The sequence below is a fragment of the Lissotriton helveticus genome, chromosome 1_1 (assembly GCF_964261635.1).
Source record: "Lissotriton helveticus chromosome 1_1, aLisHel1.1, whole genome shotgun sequence".
NCBI classification, from domain to species: domain Eukaryota; kingdom Metazoa; phylum Chordata; class Amphibia; order Caudata; family Salamandridae; genus Lissotriton; species Lissotriton helveticus.
In genome coordinates this window covers 470,246,565-470,272,435 of record NC_136057.1, presented here as the reverse complement: position 1 = coordinate 470,272,435, position 25,871 = coordinate 470,246,565, and the positions used below count along the sequence as shown (strand labels likewise).

General features: G+C 47.7%; 1 protein-coding gene across 1 annotated transcript in view; it reads left to right on the top strand.

Moving 5' to 3' along the window:
* Positions 1-12,129: 12,129 nt before the first annotated feature.
* TSPO (translocator protein) overlaps positions 12,130-25,871 on the top strand; it is a 93,190-nt gene continuing 79,448 nt past the window's right edge. The window contains exon 1 of the mRNA XM_078654030.1: positions 12,130-12,295. The gene's annotated coding sequence lies outside the window, so the exon portion shown is untranslated. The remainder of the gene's footprint in view (positions 12,296-25,871) is intronic.

The window sequence follows — 25,871 nt, the reverse complement described above, 5'->3', positions numbered from 1 at the left end:
TGCTGCTCCCTCTGACAACTAGGGTGCTGATTCAGACGTGGAGGGCCACTCAGAGGAACATGGGATGACCCGGGAGGCTTACTGAACAGACACCACTGTGAGTAGGATCTGCGATGCCACAGGTGGCTGAGCTCGTGGGATTTCAAAAATGGGACACAATAGGCATCTCCACCCCAGGGGACATGATGGAGGACACAATACTCAAATCATATCAGATTCTACAGACCAAGTATGACCTACATCAAAACCAATTCTATTGTTACTTACAACTACAGCAAGCCCTAACGCCCTATATATTGAGACTTGAAGTGCTCCAGGAGTATAACCACCTGGAAGCAAAGTTACTCATGGAGGAGCTGGGGAAACACAGTTACGCAGGTTTGCTGCTCATTTATATGCCATATGTCCAACACGTTTGTTATGCTCCGATCCGCCTGGGCGCGGGGCCTCGGTGCCCTCAAAGATAAAAAATGGGCAGAGCTGGGAAAAAGTGTTTGCTTTACGCGTATATGAAAAACAATGTGGAGAATTTTTTTTGTACTGGGTTATCATTCCTAACTGTTCCCCTGTAACTAGGCCCAAGTATTTTCTTTCACCTCTTGCTCATAGCTAAATAAACGTTTGTAGGAGGCTGGCTTAGTATATGGTGCACACTTATTTAGGTGATGCACCTTGCACTAATCCAGGCAACCCTTGTGGTGATTTTAGTGGTCTTTGATAACCACAGAAAGCTCTCAAAGTGGTAGCTATGGAGAGAAGCCTTCTGGCTTATCTTGAAGGAGTATCAAGCAGCTTGTTTTACCAGTTCAATCCTATAGTGTAGGTTAAATGAAAAAGAACCATACAGTGTTTATATAAAAATACTTCTTTTTATTACACAACACTCACTAACACATTGGTATAGGTCCTACCCGGAGATCTCAACACAATACACCAAAATACTTCAAATGAAATAAAGTAAGTAGCACAAAATGCAGTGGTTGCCAGGGGGAGACTAAACAGTATACCAAGAAAGTAGAATATAAACTGGAAAGGAGGACGGGACTTGGACCAGAAGACCCATAGGAGCTGGGGACACAAGGAACCACCCAAGGTAAGTACCCAGGAGCCCCACGGAGTCGGTGTGCAGAGTGGGATCACAGCTGCGTGACAAATGGAAGTCAATGAAGAAGTCATGGTTGCAGTTTTGAAGAAGAAAGACCCTTCCCAGAGGACCCTGAAGAATTCCCGTGGAGGACAGAAGGTTGGAGAGCCGCCTCAACCATAGAGGCCCTAGGAACCAGGTTACCAACACTTAGGAAGCCAGGCATATAGGGGTAAAGAGACATCGGAAGACCTGGAAGAAAATGCATCTGGAGAAAAAGGTGAAGACGTTCAGTAGAATCCAAATGTTGATTATGGAGGTGAAGAACCTGCAAGCAGAGGGGACAGAGGCTCTGCCACTTGGGAGTGACCAGGAGGCACGAAGACACAATGCCCAACTATGTCACGAGATTTAGAAGAGTCGAAGGTGACTTTGTTGCTGCATCTGTGAGGACCAGGCATGCTGAGGGGGAACATGAGTCCTGCATGAGCTGTCCCGCGTCGGATGTTGGTGACTAGGTGGTCGGTGTCCAACGGGAGCACCAACAGGCCTTGGCAGCCGCAACTGTTGTGGAGAACAAAGAAGGAGCAATGTTGGGACCAGCAAGGTCCGAGGGACTCACAAATAGCAGGAGGCTCAGAGTAGGCCCTGAGCAAGCAGGGGAGCCCACTGAAGCAGTAGAAGACCCTAAGGAGGACCCAGAGCCCAAAGGCACAGGCGTCGTAAGAGCACCTTGAGCAGCTCACCAAGAACAAAAGCCCACAATGCAGAAGATGCGGAAAGGACACTGAGCTTGAAGGGAAGAGATGCTGGTGCTTCTTGTAGCCCAAATGTCTCTGGAGTGCAGAGCCAACAAGCCTTGGCAATGGCAAGTCGACGCAGTGCAGAGGAGTTCAGTCCCAGTGGCTCCGATGAGGGATACTGGCAAATTGCAGAGAGGACAGGTCAGGCATCTAAGGAGTTGCAGATGCACCACCTGCGTTGCTGAGCCTCGGGAAGTCTGCAGGATGAAGGCAACAGCAAACCAGTTAGCTTTGTTGAGGGGCCTGCAGGTGCAGGGACGTGACTCCTTCACTCTAAGGGAGATTACTTTGGGTGTCCTTGAAACCCAGGGGTCTTTTAAAAAACCTGGAAGAAGCACAGACACAGACAATGAAAAAGTCTTGGAGAACAGGGAGACCAAGAGCAGCAGGAGTCTTCCTCAGTGCAGTCTCGGTTCCAGGCAGCTCACCAAGAACAAAAGCCCACAATACCGAGGATGCTGTAAGGACACTGAGCTTGGAGGATGCTGGAGCTTCTTGTAGCCCAAAGATCTCTGGAGTGCAGAGCCAACAAGCCTTGGCAACGGCAAGTCGACACTGTGCAGAGGAGTTCAGTCCCAGTGGCTCCGAGGAGGGATACTGGCATCAAAATTGCAGAGAGGACAGGTCAGGCCTCGAGGGAGTTGCAGAACCACCACCTGTGTTGCTGAGCCTCAGAAAGTCCGTAGGATGAAGGGAACAGTAAACCAGTTATCTTTGTTGAGGGGCCTCCTCTTTGCCATTTTCCAGCTCCCACCTCCCAGCTGCACCTCCCTCCTACCTCCCCTAAAATATGCAGGCTGCTGTGTGGTGAGTAAGAGCAGTGTTTTTGCCTTTTCCTGTGCCCGTTTGCCTCCTGTTCCCTTGCCGGTCCCGCTTCCCACCGCTGTGTCCCCTGCGGCCCCGCCCCGTCACTCCCATTCGTCCGTTCCCCCCTCCCTGCTTCTCCTCCCTCCCACCACCCCTTCTTATGGCGGCCGCACGCAGCGGGCGCGCCGCCCGTCTGCTCCTGTCCGCGCCTGGACCGCGCCCAGCGTCAGAACCCCAGGCCCCCACGACGCCCGAATCCGCTACGATGCCAGCACCATCCACATACTCAACTCCGGACAAGACCACACCTGCTACTGGGCCACCCCGAAGCGCACCCAAGGACTCTTCACCTGCCAGAACTGCAGCTTCACCAGCATCCGGCCTGCCAAACCACCAACCAAAGAACCCAACCACCTCAGATGCATCCTCCTCAACACCTGCTCCGCCCGCAAACACGCTGTCGAACTCTGGGACCTCCTCGACTCAACCTCCCCTGACGTCGGCCTGGCTGAACCCCGCCTCAGCACCCAACATCACCATAGCCATCCCGGAAGGCTACTAGATCACCCGCAGGGACTGCATCAACGGAGTAGGAGGAGGAGTCGCCATCGTCCACGAGAACACCCTCAGAGTCTCGACCATCTCCGACGACACCCTCAGCACCGCCGAACACCTGCACTTCCAGATCCACACTGACCCCACCACCACCCTCAGAAGAACCCTCATCTACAGACCCGCCGGACCCCGACCACAGTTCAGCGACTCCATCGCCGACCTCATCAGCACACACGCCCTCGCCTCCACGGACTACATCCTCCTCGGGACCTGAACTTCCACCTCGGGAACAACGACGACAGCAACTCCACCACCCTGATCGACAACCTCACCAACCTTGGACTCAGACAGCTCGTGACAACACCCTACCACGCCGCCGGCCACAGGCGTGACCCCATCTTCTCCGCAAGCCCCCACATCTCCTTCAACCACACCACCGAACCCCACTGGACTGACCATCCATTTCACCTTCAGGAAGCCCACCACGCACCACCGCACCCAACAGATGCCCCGTCGCTGCTGGGGCAAAGTCACCGAAGACCAGCTAACCACCACCCTCGCCCAGAGCCCACCCGCCGACCCCACCGACCCCGACACCGCCGCCTGCAACCTCAGACAGTGCATCGACGACTGCGCCAACACCCTCACCCCGCTCAAGACACCCCCCAACAGTCACACCAGCAAGAAAGTCACCTGGTTCACCGAAGACCTCCAGGCCTCCAAACGAACATGCCGAACACTGGAGAACTGGCTCCGCGAACGAACACTGGACAGCTACGCAGCCCACAAGAACGCCACCTGCAGACACCATCACCTCATCAGATCCGCCAAGAGGGCATCATTCAAAGATCGCCGAGATAACAACTCACACAACAGCAAAGAGCTCTTCAACATCGTGAAGGAACTCTCCAAACCCTGGTCCAACACCAACGACATTCCACCTTTGCAAGACCTGTGCGACTCACTGGCCACCTTCTTCCATCGCAAGAACGCCGACATCCATGACAGCTTCAACGACACGCCCGCCCCGACAACCACTGTCCTCACGTCCACCACCTGCACCAACCGCCTGCTCTCCTGGACCAGCATCAACGATGAGGGAACCAGCGAGATCATGAACACCATCCACTCCGGATCACCTTCAGACCCACACCCTCACCACATCTTCAACAGAGCCAACACAACCATCGCACCCCATCTCCGGAAAGTAATCAACATCTCCTTCGAGACAGCAACCTTCCCGGAAAGCTGGAAGCACGCCAAGATCAACGCCTTAATTAAGAAACCCAAGGCAGACCCCAAGGACCTCAAGAACTTCCGACCCATCTCCTTGCTCCCGTTCCCTTCGAAGGTCACCGAGAAAATCATCAACAAAAAACTGACTCACTACCTTGAGGAAAACAGCATCTTGGACCCATCCCAGTCCGGGTTCCGCGGCAACCACAGCACCGAAACCGCCCTCACTGCCGCCACCGACGACATCAGGACCCCGCTAGACAATGGAGAAACAGCAGCCATCCTCCTCCTGGACCTGTCACCCGCCTTCGACACCGTCTGCCACCGCACACTACGAACACGACACCGGGATCCAAGAGATGGCCCTGGACTTGACCACATACTTCCTCTCCGGCAGAACTCAGAGTGTCCGCCTCACACCCATCCACTCCAATGCCACCAAGATCATCTGCGGCGTACCCCAGGGCTCATCCCTCAGCCCGACGCTGTTCAACATCTACATGGCACCCCTCGCCCACGTCGCCCGACAGCACGACCTCAACATCATCTCATACGCCGACGACACCCAACTGATCCTCTCCCTCACCAAAGACCTTCACACCCCAAAATCCAACCTCCACGAAGGAATGAAGGCCGTCGCCGAATGGATGAAGAACAGCCGGCTGAAGCTGAACTTGGACAAGACGGAGGTCCTCATCCTTGGCGCCACCTCTTCAGCCTGGGACAACTCCTGGTGGCTGACAACACAACACTGGGAACAGCCCCGACACCCACCGACCACGCACACAACCTAGGGGTCATACTCGACTCCACACTCTCCATGACTAAGCAGGTCAACGCCGTCTCCTCATCCTGCTTTGACACCCTCAGAAAGTTCCGCAGAATCTTAAAGTGGATCCCCATCGAAACGAGAAGAACGGTCACCCAGGCCCTCGTCACCAGCAGCCTGGACTACGGAAACGCCCTCTATGCAGGAACGTCGGCCAAGCTCCTGAGACGGCTGCAACACATCCAGAACGCCTCTGCATGTCTGATCCTCGACATCCCCCGCCGTAGCCACATCACTCCCCACCTGAGAGACCTGCACTGGCTCCCCGTCAACAAGAGGATAACATTCAAGCTCCTCATCCACGCACAAAAAGGTCTCCATAACACCGGACCAGCATGCATCAACAGACGACTCAGCTTCTACACCCCCACCCGCCAGCTCCGCTCTGCTTACCTCGCCCTCGCCACAATCCCCCGCATCCGAAGAACAACCACCGGTGGCAGATCCTTCTCCCACCTCGCCGCCAAGACTGGAACACCCTCCCCACCAATCTGCGGCAGACCCAAGACCTACTGGCCTTCAGGAGACTCCTCTTCGATCAGTAGCAGCACTCACACCCCCTCCTCCTTCCCCCCAGCACCTTGAGACCCACACGGGTATGTAGTGCGCTTTACAAGTGACTTGATTGATTGATTGATTGATTGATTGATTGATTGCAGGTGCAGGGATGTGACTCCTTCACTCTAAGGGAGATTACTTTGGGTGTCCTTGAAACTCATCGAGGAACCTGGAAGAAGCACAGTCACAGACGACGAAAAAGACTTGAAGAACAGGGAGACCAGGAGAAGCAAGAGTCTTCCTCAGTGCAGTCTCGGTTCCAGGCAAAGTCCAGCGAAGTCCAAACATCCAGAAGGTTGAAGAGTGACGTGGTTTAAATCTTGAGTCTTGTCCCACGACGAATCTAAGGAACCACCCACAGGTAGCCCTTAAGTACACTAAGCAAAGGGTTGAACAACTCAGGGGTCCCTCCCAGAGGAGGAGCTGAACAGAGAGGAGGATTCTCCCATGTGCTTTGTCCAGTTTTGCACCAAAGCAAGACACAAAGGAGAATCTAGCAGAATGCAAAAACGAATTTGTAATTAGGTATTATTTTATCTGTTTCTGTAGCACATATAAGGTTCATTCTATGCACTGCTGGCTTTGGGTGTCTCATTTACTTCTCTTCCCTTCCTCTTTTTCTCTTTCTCTTTCTCTTTAAATCTCTAAAGATCAATTACTATGCTACTCTTCTCTTATTAATACATTTTTTATAAACACTGTTGTTCTTTTTGCACTTCCTTTCCTATCCTAAAACTTGCACTTGCTTTTGAGCTTTTAGTACAATTAATAATATCACCAAACAGAACTTTTCCTGTTCTGTTGTCTTTTCCTTTCATTTATCCTTTTTTTACACTTATCGGGTTTTTTGCCTGCACTTAAACCTTCTTTGGCTGGGGTCATCATCTTTAACTTTTTACTTTTAATCATTATTTCTCACTTCAACACATAATTTTTATCTTTATAGCCTTGAGAAAGCCCTGGCGCAAATCGCCATAGGGGGCGAAACACGTGTCGGCTGTCAATGTTCGAATCTGCATCAATAAAATTCTATTTTTCTCTAAACTTGGAGCGACTTTACTATTTGAGTGACAATCTGAACTAATGATTACAGGATTCAACCTTTAAAAAAAAACACGCATATAAAATTGGAAAACATACTCTCTTTCCCCTAAAAACTGTTCAATTGTAAAACTCTAAAAGGTCCAGAGTTTTGAGTATGTTTCCTCCATTCTCATAAAAACTTCTGTGAAAATAGATATAGTTCTGGAATCCTTGTACCTTCTTCTTCTATATATTATGAACACAAAGGCTACCTGAACTGGCTCAAACTGGAGTATGCAAGAAGGGCACCAAACGTGCCCTTCAAAGCAGTTTGGTGGAGCTGGCAAGTGCCCCCACCCCAGCCCAATACACTAAGTTCTGTTCGGGAGGTGGTCACACTTCCTTGTGACAGGAAACCTATTGTTCTACCTTCCCCTGCTCAAGCTCAGCTCAGCAGCAGGAAGGCAGAATCATGTCTGTGATCCGCAGCAGCAGTAGGGGGTTGTCAGACCCAGAAAGGCGGTTACCAAGAGTACAGGGGGTATCCCAAGGGAGCCACCTAGTACATGGGATCATACCTCCAAGACTGGAATCGGTGTTGGGTATGATTCCAACATGTTTGATACCAAACATAACCGTGTTCGGTCCAGCCACTACATAGTTAGCGTAATGAATGATGTTCACTATATATTTAAAATGGCTGACCACTCTTATAATGCCACGAGAATCGACTCTGCAGTTTGTAGGGGTGACCTGCTCATCCAGGGGCACCCTGCCTCCGGAACTGAAGATCCTACCATAGGGGTGACTCATAGGTTTTATGAGCAGTGACCTCACATTTAAGGAAATGTATATCTGTTGTGAGAGATGCAAAGCACCAACTCAAAACAGGAGGCAATGGCAGGTCTATAGTCACAGTTTAAGTGGACGCCCATGGGTGGCACAATACATGCTGCAGCCCATTGGAGACACCTGGGGTACCCATGCCCTGGGTACCTTAGTACCATATACTAGGGACTTACAGGGGTACACCAGTAGCCAATTGTGGATGTACAAAAACACTTACCATGGTCAATAAAGCACAGTGACTGGGGTCTTGATTACAAGGATACCAAACAGACTAGGTCAAAAAAATACTGACACCAAGCAAAAGTGGGGGAACCAGAAAAGCAGATCCTACTTTCCTGCAATGTTTATATAGGACTCTGTGCCTAGCACCAGCATCATGCTAAAGAATGTGCGGATTTCAAGATATCTTTTGCTTCATCACACCATATTAGATCACTTTATTATAACAATTATTCTTGCTGTGAATTCATAATGAATAGACTGCTAGAATAAATAATAGTTTGGATATATTTTATATATGCTTAACTAGAATATCATTGATAGATTTTTTTCGTTGCATCTGACTAGCCTTTTGCACTCACAATGTGACATTGAACACAGCTAATAACTTAGGTAAGAACGTTCTCATGAGAACTTTCCTCCATGTTACTAGTAATTGCCACACTGTTTTGCTATGTACTGGCGTGAATGTTTACCGTGAGAATCAGGTGGAGAAGCAACGGATATTGATGACATTATCGGATGAGCAGTTTCCATTGGATGAGAGATTTAGACACCTACTAATTTTATATTATTGTGAGTTTATTTTATAATGAGTTTTCCCAGTTAGTGAGTTAGGAGATCCCTTATGACTCTACTATGGGAGAGTCGCTCTTTTTACATCTTGGCCCTTTGTTACCGACAGCAATTACTAAAGGTGACTTTATTCTTTTCCTTATTCTGACTTTCATAGATCAGTGATACTGCACCAATCATTCCTCTATCACTGATATTTTAACAGTTGTTACTACAACTGGGGGGAACTCAACTGAGTTTCCAGAATAACCCTTTATGGGAAGTTCTAGTCTTTATCCATGCTCCAAACATCTTGCTCTTTTCTAGAAGGGACTCTTCAGGGGTCTTACTTTAGGGTAGATTAGGTCCTTGTCCCAGGGGGGGTTGTACTGTGGGTACCTGCACGTCTACCGTCTCCGTTCTAGGAGTAAACACAAAGGTGGGCTCCCTCAGTAGTGCTTTTAACGATGGTTTTATTGGTATGTATGTTTTTCTCTGCATACCAGTCACAGTGTCCCGGAAAGTATTATAAGTCTCTTAAAAAGGGGGGGGGGAGAAAACAAATTCCAAGTCCAGGTAAATCAGGCTGGGGAGTCTGTGCTTTAGGCGGCCTCGGTGTAAGGGTCCTGGCTCAGTGGATTCCCCTTCGCCGGTGTCTCCCTCGTCAGCACGGTAGTGGACCCAGAAAACAAACAAAGGACATACAATGGGTTACTGAGACGTCCTATTATATATTGGAGGGCAGGGGAAGTGAGGGAAACCAAGTGTCGGTGCCTTATGCCAAACGTCACGCAGTGCTCTCGGTGCTCGTGAAGGGAGGGGCACCTGGGACACCTTTCACTCTCGGCAGCGGTAGCGTTTTACTCCGTAGGGCTATTCCGACCCACCCACTCCGCAACTCTGCCCCGTACCTTGTTTAGCCACGTTCCTCCCTCGGGACCGTGGCGGGGCGATGGGTGGATACGTTGGCCTCCTGGCTTGTAGAACTCCGCTGGGCTCGTCTGCTCTCCGACCTCTTCCTGCTTCGCCTCGGTGCTCCTTCGCGTCCTCTCCACACCGTCCACCTCCAGGGAAACGCCGTCCGTCGATGATGAGGTACTTCCGCCTTTTGACGTCGCGCTTCGGAAAGGGGGCGTAGCTGCGCCGTCCTCGTCGTTCCAGTTAAAGGTACCACGTCCCTTAACTGCGGATGTCCAGCAATCGTCTTGAATCTCTTGCCACTCGTTCTCGGGCAGCTGTAGGGACAATGGGCAGGGTGAGAGAGCAGTTGTAGACCACCACTCCGAGTCAGTGCGGGGCTCCCCCGGTACCCCACTGTTACAGTCCTTTAACTAATTTAGAGAAAATTTCCTTTATGGAACATGCTGTATTGATCTATGCTGTCACTAATCAACTTTGTATGTGTCACTTCTGTAAATTGGACTAATCTGAATAGAGATTAACAAACCTACTAAATCCTAAAGATAAATAAAGTCAGGGCGTTAAGTGGGATAAAAAACGGGGTGGTCTCTCAAATGGGTGTGACCAATCTAATTAAGGGTGTGGCTTAAAAACTTGTAAGCTAAAAGTCTGTGCTTAGCATAGTGTGCTGCCCGACTGGTATTTTGCTGCTTCTGTCATTGCATTCAGGTATATAATAAAACGAGTAACATTACACCTACAACACGCCAGGTCTATTGTCTTGGTCAATGGTTGTTAGGTGCATAAGGCAAATAAGCAACAACTATGGCTTTATTGTTTAGAATATTAAAAATGCCTCAGTTCTGAGATGATGAGACTGTGCATGAACTATAACAAATCTATATGAGGTTACATTGAAGGCAGCGAAGGATGGTACTGCTGTAGAGTTAAAATTTATTTTCACTCTGAGGGTGAGGGCAAAAATGGAGAGCCCAATAGAGACCCTCTCAGCACCTGCTTTTTAGAACTGCAGGTGCTGAGCACAGGCGGGACCTGGCTCACTTAACCCCTTGTCCGCGGTGATAATTCCGCTGCGGCGCTGGAGGGAGGGGGGTCCGCGCGCCGCCGCCATGTTCGTGACGGAACCACTCCGTCACGAGACACGGGTGCGCTGTGCTTGTGACGGAGTGGTTCCGTCACGGCCCCGCCCGCTCAATAGAACGCCCGCGCAGGCGCGGAATTCCTGCCGCGTGGGCGGGGCGGCCACGCCATGATGGAACCACTCCGTCACCAGCACTGCGCGTCCGTGGCTCGTGAAGGAGTGGTTCCGTCACGAGCACAGAAGAGGTTAAAGTCCTGAATAAAGTTTTTGACAACTTCTTTATCCTCTCATCATTGACTGAATATTGAAGATCTGGTAGATGATATATGCATGGCCTGTGTTTTTGTTCCAGCTCCATTCGCAATACAGTGGCAAAGGTCCATCCGACCTGTCAAGCACCAGGTGGATTTCTGAGGATCAATCTGTAAATTGGGGTGTGTAATCTAAGTGGCCACTTTGGCCAATCCTTTAGACGCCAACAAGTATATGCTGTGTGCCTTTGTTTCTCCTCCAGTGCATTGGTATCTAGGTGTGAGACTTCAATAGCTGGCAGCCAGGATCATGCTGGAAGAAAAGGAGAGCTGATGTCCCCTTAATTTAAGCCTTTGACTTGAGCCCCTCTGGAGGTGAAAATAATCCCTAACCCCCTCGCTCCCCCTCACCTCTCCTCTCACCTCCCTCTCCTCGCTGCCTGCACATTGCTGCTGGGAAGGGAAAAGCAGACATCATGCAGGTGCGGCTGAATGAGTACCTGTGCTTCTTTAATGTGAGCGAGAGAGTACCTGCACTTCTCAGCACTGCTGCAATACTTTTAATGGGAGAGTGCAGGTGCAAACAGGTACTCTAAACAGTGAGCACCTGCACTTCATAGTTCCACTTCAAGCACTGGCAATGTGACACCAATAAACACTATATTTCTTAAATTGAAAACTGTGGTTGGGATTGAGGGATTAAGGCCGGCATAGGCATGGGGCCCTTACATCAATTTGAAATTGGTCCCTCCACATATTTCACCTGGAAACGGGGTCTCTAGAAACTATTAAACATTCTGTTACTTGGAGAGTTCAGTTCTATTTAGTAAAAAAGCGTTTCTACCTAGGAACGCAACAAGCACTGGGGTGTAGCGCATGTGTATTTAGTTAACGCCTTCGATCAACAAGCTGCGCCAGTTTAAAAGGGTTTATCTTAACGCTTTGTACTCAGGCCAAGCTCATGGTTAAATAAAGAATTATTTCTTGAATCTCTAGAAGCTTTTTCTCCGCACCCGAAGAATAATTAATGCCCTTTGAAAATCAATAAAAGTGCCAACCGTATGCACAAGCTGGCCTGGGTCAAAGACTGAAGTAATCACACCAAAGCGTGGAAGTTGAAAAGTTAATATGTAACAAGCACGCGTGAGGCGCTACAAAAACATAGCACTATTGTATTGTATTGCAATTGCATTCATATAGCGCTTACTACCCCTGGCGAGGAGTCGAAGCGCTTACTATCAGAACTATTGCAGACCTCACTGGTAACAATAATAAATCCCCTATCTTAACGTTGCACAGACACGGGTTTTTCGGACGCCTTTTTAAAAGGTGTGAGTTCCAGACCGAACGACCTTCGCGTGCAAACGATTGATTAGCTCACTTCCGGTTAGCATTCCAGGGACACTCATGGGCTGGGAAGGGCCAGTCCAGAAACCAACGAAGAGAAGCTCATGTGTTGCAGTTGCCACTTCCTGTCCAACTCGGAGAGGCGCACCAGGGACCGCGGGACCCGCTGCATGTGAGGTAAGAGTGAGACATGTACCAGGGCACAGTACCGGCTGAAGCGCCTCCATGGTGGAGTTTTCCTTTACTGCGCAGGGTAGTTAGCGAACTCGCCTGACGTTTTTGCACAGAACGCAGATGTTATGAAAGAGGGCGGGGGCTTATGTAAGGCACGCTTTGCGGGCTGCAGCCCCGGTGTCCTCGGTCCCCATGCACTCCACGGATACCGGTTTATTTGGGAACTTCTGCACCTTAAGACTGCATTTGCTTGCGAGGCGCGGGGACGTTTCCTTTCGCTAAATAAGTCGGCATTTAAGTTTAGAATGTGTTTTTGTTGTTACGCAAGAAACTCCTGCGTTGCAACGTGCTTTGGGGATTGTGGGCGGCACCGTTGCTCACCTGGAGGAGTAGGTTTGGGAGTAAGATTAAGGGACATCTTTTTTTAGAGGTTTGATAAAGTTCAGCGGTTCATCTGGCGAATGGCATGCTAATAGAAAATATTTTTATTTAACGCCCGTTTGTATGTTCTGTAAGTAAGAGATTATTACCCACTTTGGTGGCTGTATTGTATATCAGCATTTATATAGTGTTTATTACTCCTACGTGGGGCAGTGGCGTCACTGGGGTTGGTGTCACCCGGTGCGGGTAACACATGGTGTCACCCCCCTCACGACTTACCGCATGGACCACCTCTGTCGGAAATGTACGGCGCTAGGTACTGTCTTACTCCCTCTAGCGCCCTCTCTCTGTCTAGCTCCCTCTAGCTCCCTCTCTCTGTCCCTCAAGCTCCCTCTGGTTCCCTCTCTCTCTGTCTTACTCCCCCAAGCTCCCTCTGTCTTACTCCCTCTAGCTCCCTCTCCCTCTGTCTTGCTCCCTCTCTCTGTCTTGCTCCCTCTCTACTCCTTCTAGCTCCCTCTCTCTCTGTCTTACTCCCTCTAGCTCCCTCTCTCTCTGTTTTGCTCCCTGTCTTACTCCCTCTAGCTCCCTCTCTCTGTCTTACTCCCTCTAGCTCCCGCTCTCTCTCTTACTCCCTCTAGCTCCCGCTCTCTCTCTTACTCCCTTTAGCTTCCTCTCTCTCTCTATTACTCCCTCTAGCTCCCTCTCTCTCGGTCTTGCTCCCTCTAGCTCCCTCTCTCTGTCTTACTCCCTTTAGCTTCCTCTCTCTGTCTTACTCCCTTTAGCTTCCTCTCTCTGTCTTACTCCCTCTAGCCCCCTCTCTCTTACTCCATCTAGCTCTCTCTCTCTTACTCCCTCTAGGCCCCTCTCACCCTGTCTTGCTCCCTCTCTCTCTTTTACTCCCTCTAGCTCCCTCTCTATGTCTAGCTCCCTCTCTCTCTGTCGTGCTCCCTCTGTCTCCCTCTCTCTGTCTTACTCCCTCTAGCTCCCTCTCACTCTGTCTTGCTCCCTCTAGCTCCCTCTCTCTCTTTTACTCCCTCTAGCTCCCTCTCTCTGTCTTGCTCCCTCTAGCTCCCTCTGTCTCCCTCTCTCTGTCTTACTCCCTCTAGCTCCCTCTCACTCTGTCTTGCTCCCTCTAGCTCCCTCTCTCTCTTTTACTCCCTCTAGCTCCCTCTCTCTGTCTAGCGCCCTCTAGCTCCCTGTCTCTCTGTCTTACTCCCTCTAGCTCCCTCTCTATGTCTAGCTCCCTCTAGCTCCCCGTCTCTCTGTCTTACTCCCTCTAGCTCCCTCTCTATGTCTAGCTCCCTCTCTCTCTGTCTTGCTCCCTCTCTCTCCCTCTCTCTCTGTCTTACTCCCTCTAGCTCCCTTTCTCTCTGTCTTGCTCCCTCTCTCTGTCTAGCTCCCTCTCTCTGTCTTACTCCTTCTAGCTCCCTCTGCTTCCCTCTCTCTCTGTCTTACTCCCTCTAGCTCCCTCTCTCTCTGTCTTACTCCCTCTAGCTCCCTCTCTCTGTCTTGCTCCCTCTCTTACTCCTTCTAGCTCCCTCTCTCTCTGTCGTACTCCCTCTAGCTCCCTCTCTCTGTCTAGCTCCCTCTAGCTCCCTCTCTCTGTCTTACTCCTTCTAGCTCCCTCTGGTTCCCTCTCTCTGTCTTACTCCCACTAGCTCCCTCTCTCTCCGTCGTACTCCCTCTAGCTCCCTCTCTCTCTCCTACTCCCTCTAGCTCCCTCTCTCTCTGTCGTACTCCCTCTAGCTCCCTCTCTCTCCTACTCCCTCTAGCTCCCTCTCTCTCTCCTACTCCCTCTAGCTCCCTCTCTCTCCTACTCCCTCTAGCTCCCTCTCTCTCCTACTCCCTCTAGCTCCCTCTCTCTCTGTCTTCCTCCCTCTCGCTCTATCTTACTCCCTCTAGCTCCTTCTCTCTGTCTAGCTCCCTCTCTCTCTGTCTTGCTCCCTCTAGCTCCCTCTGTCTCCCTCTCTCTCACTCCCTCTAGCTCCCTCTCTCTGTCTAGCTCCCTCTAGCTCCCTCCCTCTCTCTCTGTCTTGCTCCCTCTCGCTCTATCTTACTCCCTCTAGCTCCCTCTCTCTGTGTAGCTCCCTCTCTCTCTGTCTTGCTCCCTCTAGCTCCCTCTGTCTCCCTCTCTCTCTCTCTTACTCCCTCTAGCTCCCTCTCTCTGTCTAGCTCCCTCTCTCTCTGTCTTGCTCCCTCTAGCTCCCTGTCTCTTATTCTCTCTGTCTTGCTCCCTCTAGCTCCCTCTCTCTCTATCTTACTCCCTCTAGCTCCCTCTCTCTGTGTAGCTCCCTCTCTCTCTGTCTTACTTCCTCTAGCTACCTCTGTCTCCCTCTCTCTGTCTTTCTCACTCTAGCTCTCTCTCTCTGTCTTACTCCCTGTAGCTCCCTCTCTCTCTCTGTCTTACTCCCTTTGTCTTACTCTCTCTAGCTCCCTCTCTCCCTTTGTTACTCCCTCTTGCTCCCTCTTTCTCTGTCTTGGTCTCTCTGGCTCCCTCTCTCTGTATTACTCCCTCTAGCTCCCTCTGCATCCCTCTCTCTCTTACTCCATCTGTCTTCCCTGGCGAGCAACAGGTGGCACTGTAGTGAAGAGCAAGCTGAAATTTGTAACTGTTTCACTGGAAAACTGAAGACTGTGCAAGATACTAAAAAATAGGAAACCATGCACCCTCAGATGAGCTAGGCTGCTATAGAGTTGCCTTGTGAGCAAAGAAAATTGCAGTCAAGCATTGCAGATCTCCTGCGAGACGCTGGCGAGTATGAACAGCATGTGGAACAAGCTTGCACAGGGAGCGACAGTAAAGGTGAGAGCAGAGGCGAGGCTGCAGTGCAAATTGGTGTCACCCCATGTGTTGGTGTCACCCGGTGCGGGCCGCACCCCCCGCACCCCCCTAGTGACGCCACTGACGTGGGGCACTTAAGTGCCTGTCTGCATTGGCAGCCAGCCACGTTATGCAGCGTGTGTGTTGAGGATTGTGTTGTCTTTCTTTTTTGATCCTGTGTGGTAGGTGTTTCCATGTCGTGCTTGAGGACCACCGAAGTGCGGTCATTGTGTTACTAGACTTTGTGCTAATAGTGTGGGCATGAAGAAGTGGTGAGACACACAGTTTATGTTTTTCTGTAAATTTGCAGCTTTGAGTAGCTCTGCAGGTCCCTCTATAAGGTACTTATTATAATCCTAGTCCATACATAGCTGGTTACTGCACTGGATTGTCCAACCTAATATTTTGTTTTAAGCATGTTTGGTCCTAAGCAGGCCTGGTTAAAGAGAGAAGTGGTGGGAGATCTGCTGGGATGAGCTTTGTTACTATCCTCCTATATCTGAATGTCATTGTGAGAGGTGAAGAAACAGTCATAGTGTGTTGTTACTTGGGACCTGCAGTGGTGGACTAAACTAGAGTCATCCAAATGGCCAGCAGTAGGTGACAGATCTATTGAGTTATCCCATGTTTGCTCATTTGCTGTTGGCTTGTTTATTGACTGGTGCAGTATGGGTTGAGGGACAAGACCTGTAGCAGATGCTTTTTATGTCAGTGTAAGAGGATTAAGCTACAAATGGGCAACCATTCAGTGTTATGTATTCGTGTGGGCCAGAAGAGTAATGTATGAACTAATGTTCCTATGTAATAGTCAGGCTAACCATAGGTCAGCCCTACTTAGCTTAGCTTGGTATAGAGAAGTAGTGTTGTGGTTCAGTTGTTCCAGATCTGTAGGCTGTAAATTGTAGATTGTACTGAAAGTGTGATTATCTTTCTGGGTTTTATCCTAGGGTTGTGTGATGATTTAGTGATCTTGGAAAGAGACACCTTTTCAACTGGCTTCTGAAGTGTATATGCTCCTAATTGCTAAGAACCATGGCTGGTAGTGAGTTCCAGAGTTTGGCAGCTTGTACTGAGAAAGCAGCACCATAAATAGAATTTGTATGGTTTGGTAGTATCCGTGGGGCAAGCCTGGAGCACCGTCTGCTATTTTGTTTGTAAAGCTTGAATTTAACTTGTAGGTATCATGGTCGTTTTCCTTGAGAGGGTCTGTGGACAAGGCAAAGTGCCTTGAAAATTGCCTTTTAGCTGTACGTCACCAGTGGAGTTATTGAATGACTAGAGTCCTGCGTTCTCTTGGGCGAAGGCAGAGGATGAGTGTTACAGCAGCATTTTGGATTAGTTGCACTTAAGATATGACGAGTCTGGAAATGCCAAGGAATGGGCTGTTGGCATATTAAAGCTCAGAGATTACAAGTGCAAGAATAGCTTGTAGTTTTTCTTCTTTTTTTTTTTTTTTTTTTAAGACCTTTATTGATAGGAAAGGCAATTACAAATCAACAGGAGCCTGAGGCTCACACGTGCGGTACATTACAAATTACTGAAGCACAAAGGATTCATTACAAAAGGACTGAGGTCTAGTTTTAAAAGTTTTCCTTGTAGGATAGACATGAACAGGATAACGTGGTGCAACGAGGCAATACTGTTATAAAACAATCAGGATAGGTAATCGTGAAGCATTAGCAAACACCAGAGTCACTACGTAGCACCCAGGAAAGAAGCGTCTAAACCCCAGGGAAGGAAAAAGGGGAAAAGAATAGAAGGCCCATAGAACAAAAGAAAAAACAAAAACAAAAAGAAAGCAGCCCCACCCCCTAAGTACCCCCCACCCTGCACCCCTGCAGCTGGCTACGGCCTGACCCCCCCCTAGCAGTGTGCCTGTCGCCCAAGAAAAGGAGTCCCGAAATATAGAGAGTAAGAAAAGGAGAGAATCCTAAAACCCTCAGAAAAAAGAAAAAAGTGGGGAGGAGCCCACTACCCGTCACCCAGCTCCGCCATTCCGTACCAATAGTTCCTACAGTGGTCTGACGCTCAACAATTATAATATGTCCAATATGCAGAGAAAGTGGAGTCGCAGCAGCAGCGCGCAATATATGTTATGCAACAACACCCAATCCAAGCGCAAGCCCCCGCTATAATCTTCTATCCCCACCGATACATGTCCGGGTCACTCAAAGAGACTAGATCCCTCACCGTCCCACCCACAAGATTGGCGCAAGAGTAGGAGTCAGTAGCCCGATGGCCATAGCACGGTCCCAAAACACAGAGTGGAGCACAGCGGCAATATCAATAAACAGAATACCGACAATATGTCCCCATCCGGCACGATCAGTAACCAGAAATCCATCAGTCCAACAATGAAAGCGTCTATCCTTGTCCCGTCCTCTCCTTACCACCGCAGACCCGTGCAGTCAATGTAGGTGCAGACGGCAATCCAGGGAATAAACCGCGATGCAGGAAACCCGGTGTAAATAAGGCAATGAAGTGCAGGAGTCCCAAAGAAAGCGCCGAGTATGCCATCCCAAACTCTCCGAGGGTAGCCAGGACAGCGAGGGAAATCACTGTGTACCTCTCCTCCCGGAGCGAATCTCGGGGGTCTGCGAACATGGCAAGGAGGGAGGGCTCGAGTCGTGGCGAAGGTTCCAAAGTATACGATTTCGGGAGCCACTCTCCCGTGACTGATGGCAGTGACAGGCTTGGGGTCACGAGGGTGCCACCGACTCCAGTGGACACCACCGGAGCACTGACGAAGGTGGAACAAAGAGCGGCGCCGAGTCCCTGCGCGTCGGCCATCTTAGGGCGAGTTGAAGCACTGAGGATGCCCTCCATTTTGTCCAGCAGGGCGTAGCCAGAGCGTAGAGCCTCAGATCGGAAGGAGAGGACCGCTTCCAAAATGCTCCCAGAGCTGTAAGAGGGAGCACACAATGTATCAGGCATGGTTCTCCACTCAGTGAGAAAACACCAATCACGGCCAATTAGTCATGATACACAGCAGCATGTCCGCCATAGCATCAGGCAGGGAGACCCCCGGTAGGAACAGGCAGCGCACCCTAGAAGGACAGCCAGGCGTGCTGCAAAGTCAGATGTCTGAGCCTGGGTGCAGACAGTAGTGTAGTCTGTTCAATACGTCGGTCCGCTTGGTTTCGAGTGCCTGGCCAGATCGGAAGCCCATCACCAATAGCGGGACGAAATGCAGGCAATAAGCACACAAATCACAGTGCAGGTGTCCGTAGCGTTAAGGTTGTAGGCTGGTGCAGTCGTCGCAGAGCCAAAAGTGCAGCGGGACGAGAGTGCGGGGTCCGCTGGCCGATGATAGCGGCCAATCGGGACCGCACCGTCACCAAGTCCGGGGGAGCGCGTCTGATGACCGGCCTCGATAGACACGCGAGGCCCCGGTCTGTACGCTGATGCGGGCCGCCCGCTGCGTCCAAGTATTTCTCCGACTTGCCAAGGAGGAAAAGCTTCAGGATTTCGTGGAGGGTCAGCGAAGCGCGTTTGCTGTCGGAATTAGCCACTGCGGTACAGGATATCTGGCAGGAGAAGCTTGAAGGCGGAGCGCTTGTAGTTTTTCTTGATATCCAAGGTATGGGAAGATGTAACAGTATTTTCATTGTATAGAATGCGCTGTTTGTGGCATTGACATGTGGTATAGAGAATTCAGGGTTACCCCATGGTTTCTGATTTCTGATGATGTTGGAGAGGCTTCAAGTTCCTTGGGCCATATTGCACAAGGCTTGTGTTTCTGCCATTTTATGCAATTCATGATCTGTTTTTGCAGTGTTGAGCTTTAGGTGGTTGCTCATCATCCATGCATTTATAGCCCAAAGGCAGTTGTAAAGTTTTAATATGTAGAGGCCTTCTCGGCCACTCATTTAAAAAATGATTTGGGTGTCATCTGCATAGTTGTAACAGGTGCGGTTGATTTAATCGTGTTTGGTAAGGGGGTTAGATAGGTGTTGAATATTAGAGGGGCATTTGATGGACCCTTGAGGGAGCCCACAGTGTTGAGTGTGAGGAGCTGATGTGATGCTCTGCAGGCACCCCGTGCAGCGTGCCATGCCCGCTTTCACTTTCAAAGCAGCCCGGGACAATCGCAGCTGCTGCTTTGCAGTGAAATAGGTCTTGCATTTGCAAGAGTTTATTGCCAATATAAATAACAGTAGCTTAAACTATTGCAAATGCAAAAGCTATTGCATTACAACTATTTTTTTTGTAAAAGTGCCCCATACAGCACTTGTACATAAATGTTAGCCATTCCCCTTTCTGTACATGCGGATCGTCAACAAAGGGACTCTGCCGCTATTAAAGTGAAACCGCAGCATGAGGTACTGTTACAAATAAAAAGCATTTGTTTGTCAACTTGACAAACAGATGCTTTTTTATAAAAGCGCCCCATATGGCGCCTTCACATTAATGGCAGCCACACCCCTTTCTTTAGACACAGCTCGTCTAAAGAAAGGGATGTGGACGACATTAATGTGAAGGCGCGGCACGGGCGCTTTTACAAAAATTGTATTTGCAATGCAATAGGTCTCTCATTTGCGAGAGTTTAAGCTATTGGCATTGTCATTTACAATGCCAATAGCGCAAATTCTCATAAATGTGAGACCTATTGCATTGCAAATGCGTGTTTTTTTTTCTTTTTAAGGGAGTTGAAGCTGCGGGTAAAGGGAAGTTAGGATACATTTAGGTTTTTAGAATGATTAGAGGTAAAGGGAGTAATTAATTTTAGGAGTTTGGTGTTGGTAGAGTTGAAGGGGTATAGGGTCATTCTTGGGTTTCGGGTGGGTGGTGGTACAGGGAGGTTATGGTAATTTTAATGTTAATGGAAGGGAAGCGGTAAATGGAGGCTATGAGAATCTAAAGTGTATGTATGGCATGCATAGTAATGTACAACCATCAGGAAGTGGGTCTTCAGTGCCGAGTGGCAGCACATCGAATAGTAAATAGAGAGGTATATCTTATGATTGCGATGGCGTAGTTATTATACCTCATCCGTATGGTGAAGTCGTTGTAAGGTTGTGTTGGAAGGAATCACCCATTTTGGAAAGGCTGCCTGTGTCTATCTTTTTCTTGGCATGGTGTGCTGGTCAGCACTGTTCCCTAAATCTGGACTGTAAACATACTGATAAGAGAGATCATTCTATATATTTTCTTGGAGTCAGTGATTGATGTAATTATCTGAGGAGCAACCAAGTTTTCACATCTCCTCTGAACTTTACATTTAATCATGAAAAAGAGGCAACTTAAATAGGCTAGCACCAGGTGGTTGGCTGCTGTGAAATTGTCTGCAGACCAATTATTAGAAAGTTGGGATCCTTCGTGAACAAGTCCAACTTTGGCCTTGCAGTCTTCCTTGGGGATGCAAACCACATTAGGGTGGTAGTGTGTTGATTACTTCCCAGTATTCTTCATTAATGTGATTGTCCTTCCTCCTCTCTGTACATGCTGAAATTATGGGAGTCACACCTTCACCCAAGTACCATATTTCAAAACTAAAACTATAAAAAAAAATTACACATACCAGCCCTCTTTCACCCTGCCCTAGACTTCATCTCCTCTTGTGGGATCAAAAGGGGAGGGAGACCACATCAAATCGCGTCATCCTAAAGCCAAAAGGAATCAGGGTCACAATCAACTGAGCGAGATTATGGTGTTTGTACTTGGACAAGGAAGGATAATCAGAGTATCATAAATTCACAATGCAGGATTTAGAACCCTTGTCCCAAAGTCCAAGCCTGGTTGATTCATTAAATGGAAGTGAAAGGGTAGTAAGGCAAAAGTACCCCTCTTCCCCCGAAGTTGCTGTACGTTAAATATCCTAAATAGAGGCACCCTCTGCTTCTGCCCAAAAAGCTGCTATTCCCCGAGTGGAGCTTCCTTGAACTGTCTTTGTGGGGAAGCTCTCTGAGATTGATTGACTAGAGAAATAATTCCTTTAGTCAACCAGTTGAGGCAGGCATATCATTTACAGCCCTGTTTAAAGATACTAAAATTAACACAGTGATTGTCACACAGCCTGAAATTAGTCAGAAAAACGAGATAGAATTTGACTACATTTCTAAGACTGAGAAGGTGAAAGATTTCTGCTCCATTGAGGAGGGAGAAGTTAAAAAGCAAGGTAGAATTATTTCGAGTTGATGTGAAAAGAAGACTCCACTTTGGGTCTAAAATCTGTTCCTAAACAGAGAACCAAGCTGTCTGGAGAAACTGCAGTTATTAAGACTTGATAGGTAAAGATCATAACTCCCCCAGCCTGTGATCTATTGTGAGGCACTGTGGCCGAGGGTAAGGAGTGTCAAGACCCCAATAATAAGAATACAGAACAGACTTAATTTCAGGTGAATCCCGAGCAGAATATTAACAATTTCAACCTAGGAGGCTAACATTTGGGGTGGACAATTTACTTCAGATGTTGATTCCTTGAAGATAAATGAACAAACCAGGGTTTGGGCCAATTTAATGTTAGTAAGGCTAGGCCGCTTTAAGTATCAAATAAAAACAAGAGATGGTACTGACGTTGCTTCAGACACCATTATTTTATGTTCGCGAGCATGGAACTTAATTAGTGTGGTCAGCATTTATTTCATAATTTTTTGGTCACCAGATCATTATTAGTTTTTTTGGTATCGGTCATAGACGTAGGAACAAACAAACAATACTTGTTTACTTCAAAGAATACTTGTTGTAGCCTATGTGACATAAAAGCAAACCACACAATACATTGAACAGTGAATTAACACAAATTGTGGCACATGCACTTGGAATAAACATGAACAAAAATCTATCACAGTTCTCAATTATAACACCTCAAAGGAGCTTATGTGTAGTTTCAAACTAAGTGAGAGCCCCTACTCAATGGACAAACCAGGGGATGGAAACAACAAAGACGGACAACAGGGGCCATAAAATTACAAATTGTTCCTATTTATTGTGCTCTGTATCATGCAAAATCTTTGGCTTTTTGACCGCAATCCTATTGGCGTGTTCTGCTGTCGAAGTGTTTCGAACCCGGACCATGTTATAGGTTCTCTCCTCTGGACCAGGAACTGCTAACAACTGTGTGCAATGAAAAGGAACAAAGAAAAATCACTTTAAAATCTTAGGACTTAGTGGAGTACTGGACTGAATTCTATTATTCAGTTCGTCTCCACATGGCAACTTACGGGTTCAATCACATGTGCTGAGATGCATATCTATTCTGCTATTATTTGTTGTGGCTAAATAATAAAAAAAAAAAAACGAAAGTTGTGTGACCAATGTGTGGACTATCAAGTGCTTCCATGGATGAGGAGGTGGCTGATCACATTTCACGCACTTGTTTCGATGAAACCATGAAGCAGGCAGAGATCAACTATATTTTGAAGCTGTATTACATTTCATTATAGAGCTTGCTGAGGTCGCCAACCATATTTTCAGAAGCCTGTGTGAAAATAGTTATCTTATATCAGTATAATAATTTTTCAAACGAGGCTGGGAGACTTGTTCATAGTTCATGCATGTCCGATTGGTTTATTTTGTTTGGACATGAGGCAGTAAAATCTTATTACTCTGTCTATGGAAGTTGAGCTGAACAGTTTACTGGAAAGGTTTCAGCTAGTTTCAGGTATTTTGTTACGAACCTTGTGCTGGCTAATTGTTGGAACATAATAGCGGAATATTATCGAAATGAAACATTTGTGGCATTGGTTGCATGGGGGGGGACATAAAAAAAGTTCTTGAGACAGGACCTTGTATTCGAGGCCTACCTTCTTTTGTGGCATGAAAGCAGAGGCTTTATCAACATTCCTAGCAGTTATTTACGCAAGCTTACTAAGGCTGTCCAATAAAAATAAAGTTCAAACAAAATTACAAGTAATGCTGCCAGCAAAGTAATTCTATATCGATTGGTTACAATGTGCCTGATTTGCTTTCAGTGGATCATGCAGAACAAACGGTCGTCTCTGTCAGTCCAACAAAGTGAGATTACTTTTTTTTAAACCTCTTAATTATGTGATACATTTGGGGACTGATTGGAGAACAGTCTGACCAATCCTGCACTTGTTGTGCAACTTAAATGGCTAGAACTTGAAATAGGCCATTGTGTCACTTGGCAATTCACCGAAATGCATTCTAGGACATGTAGTGTTCGAGGCCATTGTGATGTTAGACTATGGAATTTAAAGTGTTTTTTGGCCAGAGAGGGCATCATGCTGGGACCAAATGTACATCTCTGAAGAAGGGCCAAAACTATTAATAACATTGTAAAACAGTCTAATCCTGTTTCGAATCACACGCTGGAACTGTCACAGAGCTTGTTGCTAAAATGTGCTCAGAGATGCATTCTCGGACATGTTGTCATCATGGTGATTTATATATTAAAACCTTGGAGCATCCTACGTCTATGACCGATATAAAAAAATAATTATCTGGTGAAAAAATAATGAAGAAATAAATGGTGACCACACTAAATAAGTTCCATGGCTACGAACACGAACAAACTTGTTTTGTATTTGATAAGTGAACATAACTGAGGCATTATAGCATAGTGTGTCAATGCAGGCTCGAGCCTGGCTCAGCGCTGGGATCCAATGGGACTGTCGAATCAAATTAGTGATGGGCCAGAATCCTGGTCTCTCCCCTCCTCACTAACGCAAATTCAAAAACAAAGACGATTCTTCACCCTGAGAAGGACTGCTGGCTCACATGCTGTATATTGGCATACATCCAAATGCAAAAGTGTGATCTCTGTGAAACTCTTCCACTGAGAAAGCAGATTAAATGCAGACCATTCTCAAACTGGATCATTGCCTGCAACCTGAGAACATACTATTTGTGCCTATGTGGCCTATTTGTTTTACTAACCTTTTATATTGATTTCAATGGGATGCTGTGAGTGTTTTGTGTACATATAGCACATTTTGGCACGTAACTTTGTACTTGAAGAAACAGTTTACATGCATTTTAATATTTTACCTGCTCAGCGCTTGCAAAATCTCTTGTAATGAAAAACAAGCATTGGCATAGCCAGCCAGTAGGTCTCGCCTTTTGGATCTTTTTCGTTTTTTAAGTTTTTAGCCTTGGAGCACATCATCGTGGGTGCTGTGCCGCCAAGGATTGAAGAGGTATAGAAATACTACACACTGGGTTTGAAAGAAACAGTGAATAGTTTTGTGCATGAAAATAGTGTGGGGCGAGTGTGTGTAAGAAACAGCAAAAGAGCTGTACCTTAAAGAATTTGTCCATCTTGTGCAGCATGCTGGTACCTCTGCGTTTTGCACCAGTAAAGGTAGACAAGTAAAAAAAAGTGTTAAAAGAGCAACTCGCAGTCAACCACCATTACATCCTTTATGTAGTGCCGTAACACTGACTAAAACAACGTTGTAATGTAATATGAGAAGCTCAAACAAAATAAGTGTGGGAGAAGCATATAGGAGGCACAGGTTTAAAAAATGTGAATATTTTGGATTACTGTTCCCTTACTTACACGATTAAGTGACAGCTGCATACGATGCCCACCGAAACATGCCCCAATACATGAGACTACACCGAAGCATGGTGCTTGTTAAAAGAAAAAAATCCTTAGAAATAACATTTCAGTGGTTAAAATGTATTAACTAGCAAAGTTGTTAACATAGAAACACTGAAACCGGAAACTCCTTCAAAAACAGGCACCTGTAGCTAAAATCTCAGAGCTTCTAAGGTGGACCTAAAGTTAACAGTATAAAAGAAGAATGTGTTAAGATAGTTATTATGCCAGCCTGGCACAGGACAGTTTAAACAAGCTATTACAATGCAATAGGTCTCGCTTTTACGCAAGTTTGAGCTATTGGCATTGTAAATGACAATGCCTTTTATTCATGTTTTGGTTTCTAAAACATAAATCAAAGGCATTGTCATTTACAATGCTAATAGCTCAAACTCTCGTAAATGCGAGACCTATTGCATTGCAAATACTTGTTTAAAAGCTGAGCCGGAAAGACTGGCGTTACTTGTTGGACACCCTCCCTTCCATGAATACTAAAACTCAAGGAAGGCTCAGCTTTCGTCCTGCTGGGGGCTTAGAGTACAGGCAGCAGAAAGAGAGTTGTGGAAAAACAGGCTTGGCAGGGAGCTGTTATGTGCCCTCAAGGGAATGCAGCGCTCATTTTGCATAACCCGCCCATAATGTATCTGGCACTGAGGGGTGAATACCATTCCGACGACCGGCCCGTGTGCGCTAGCACCTTTGTTTGAAAAGAAGCTGAGGTCCCGGTGGCAAGAGAAAGAAAAGCAGCGTGGGATGGTAGTGTGGACTTTAATGTGTGATTAAAGCGCGGCACCCATTTTGAGAGGAGGAATAATATTGAGCAGTCAGCAGGCCACCATTGTTGAAGCTAAAGCACGGCGTGCCCGCTGCTT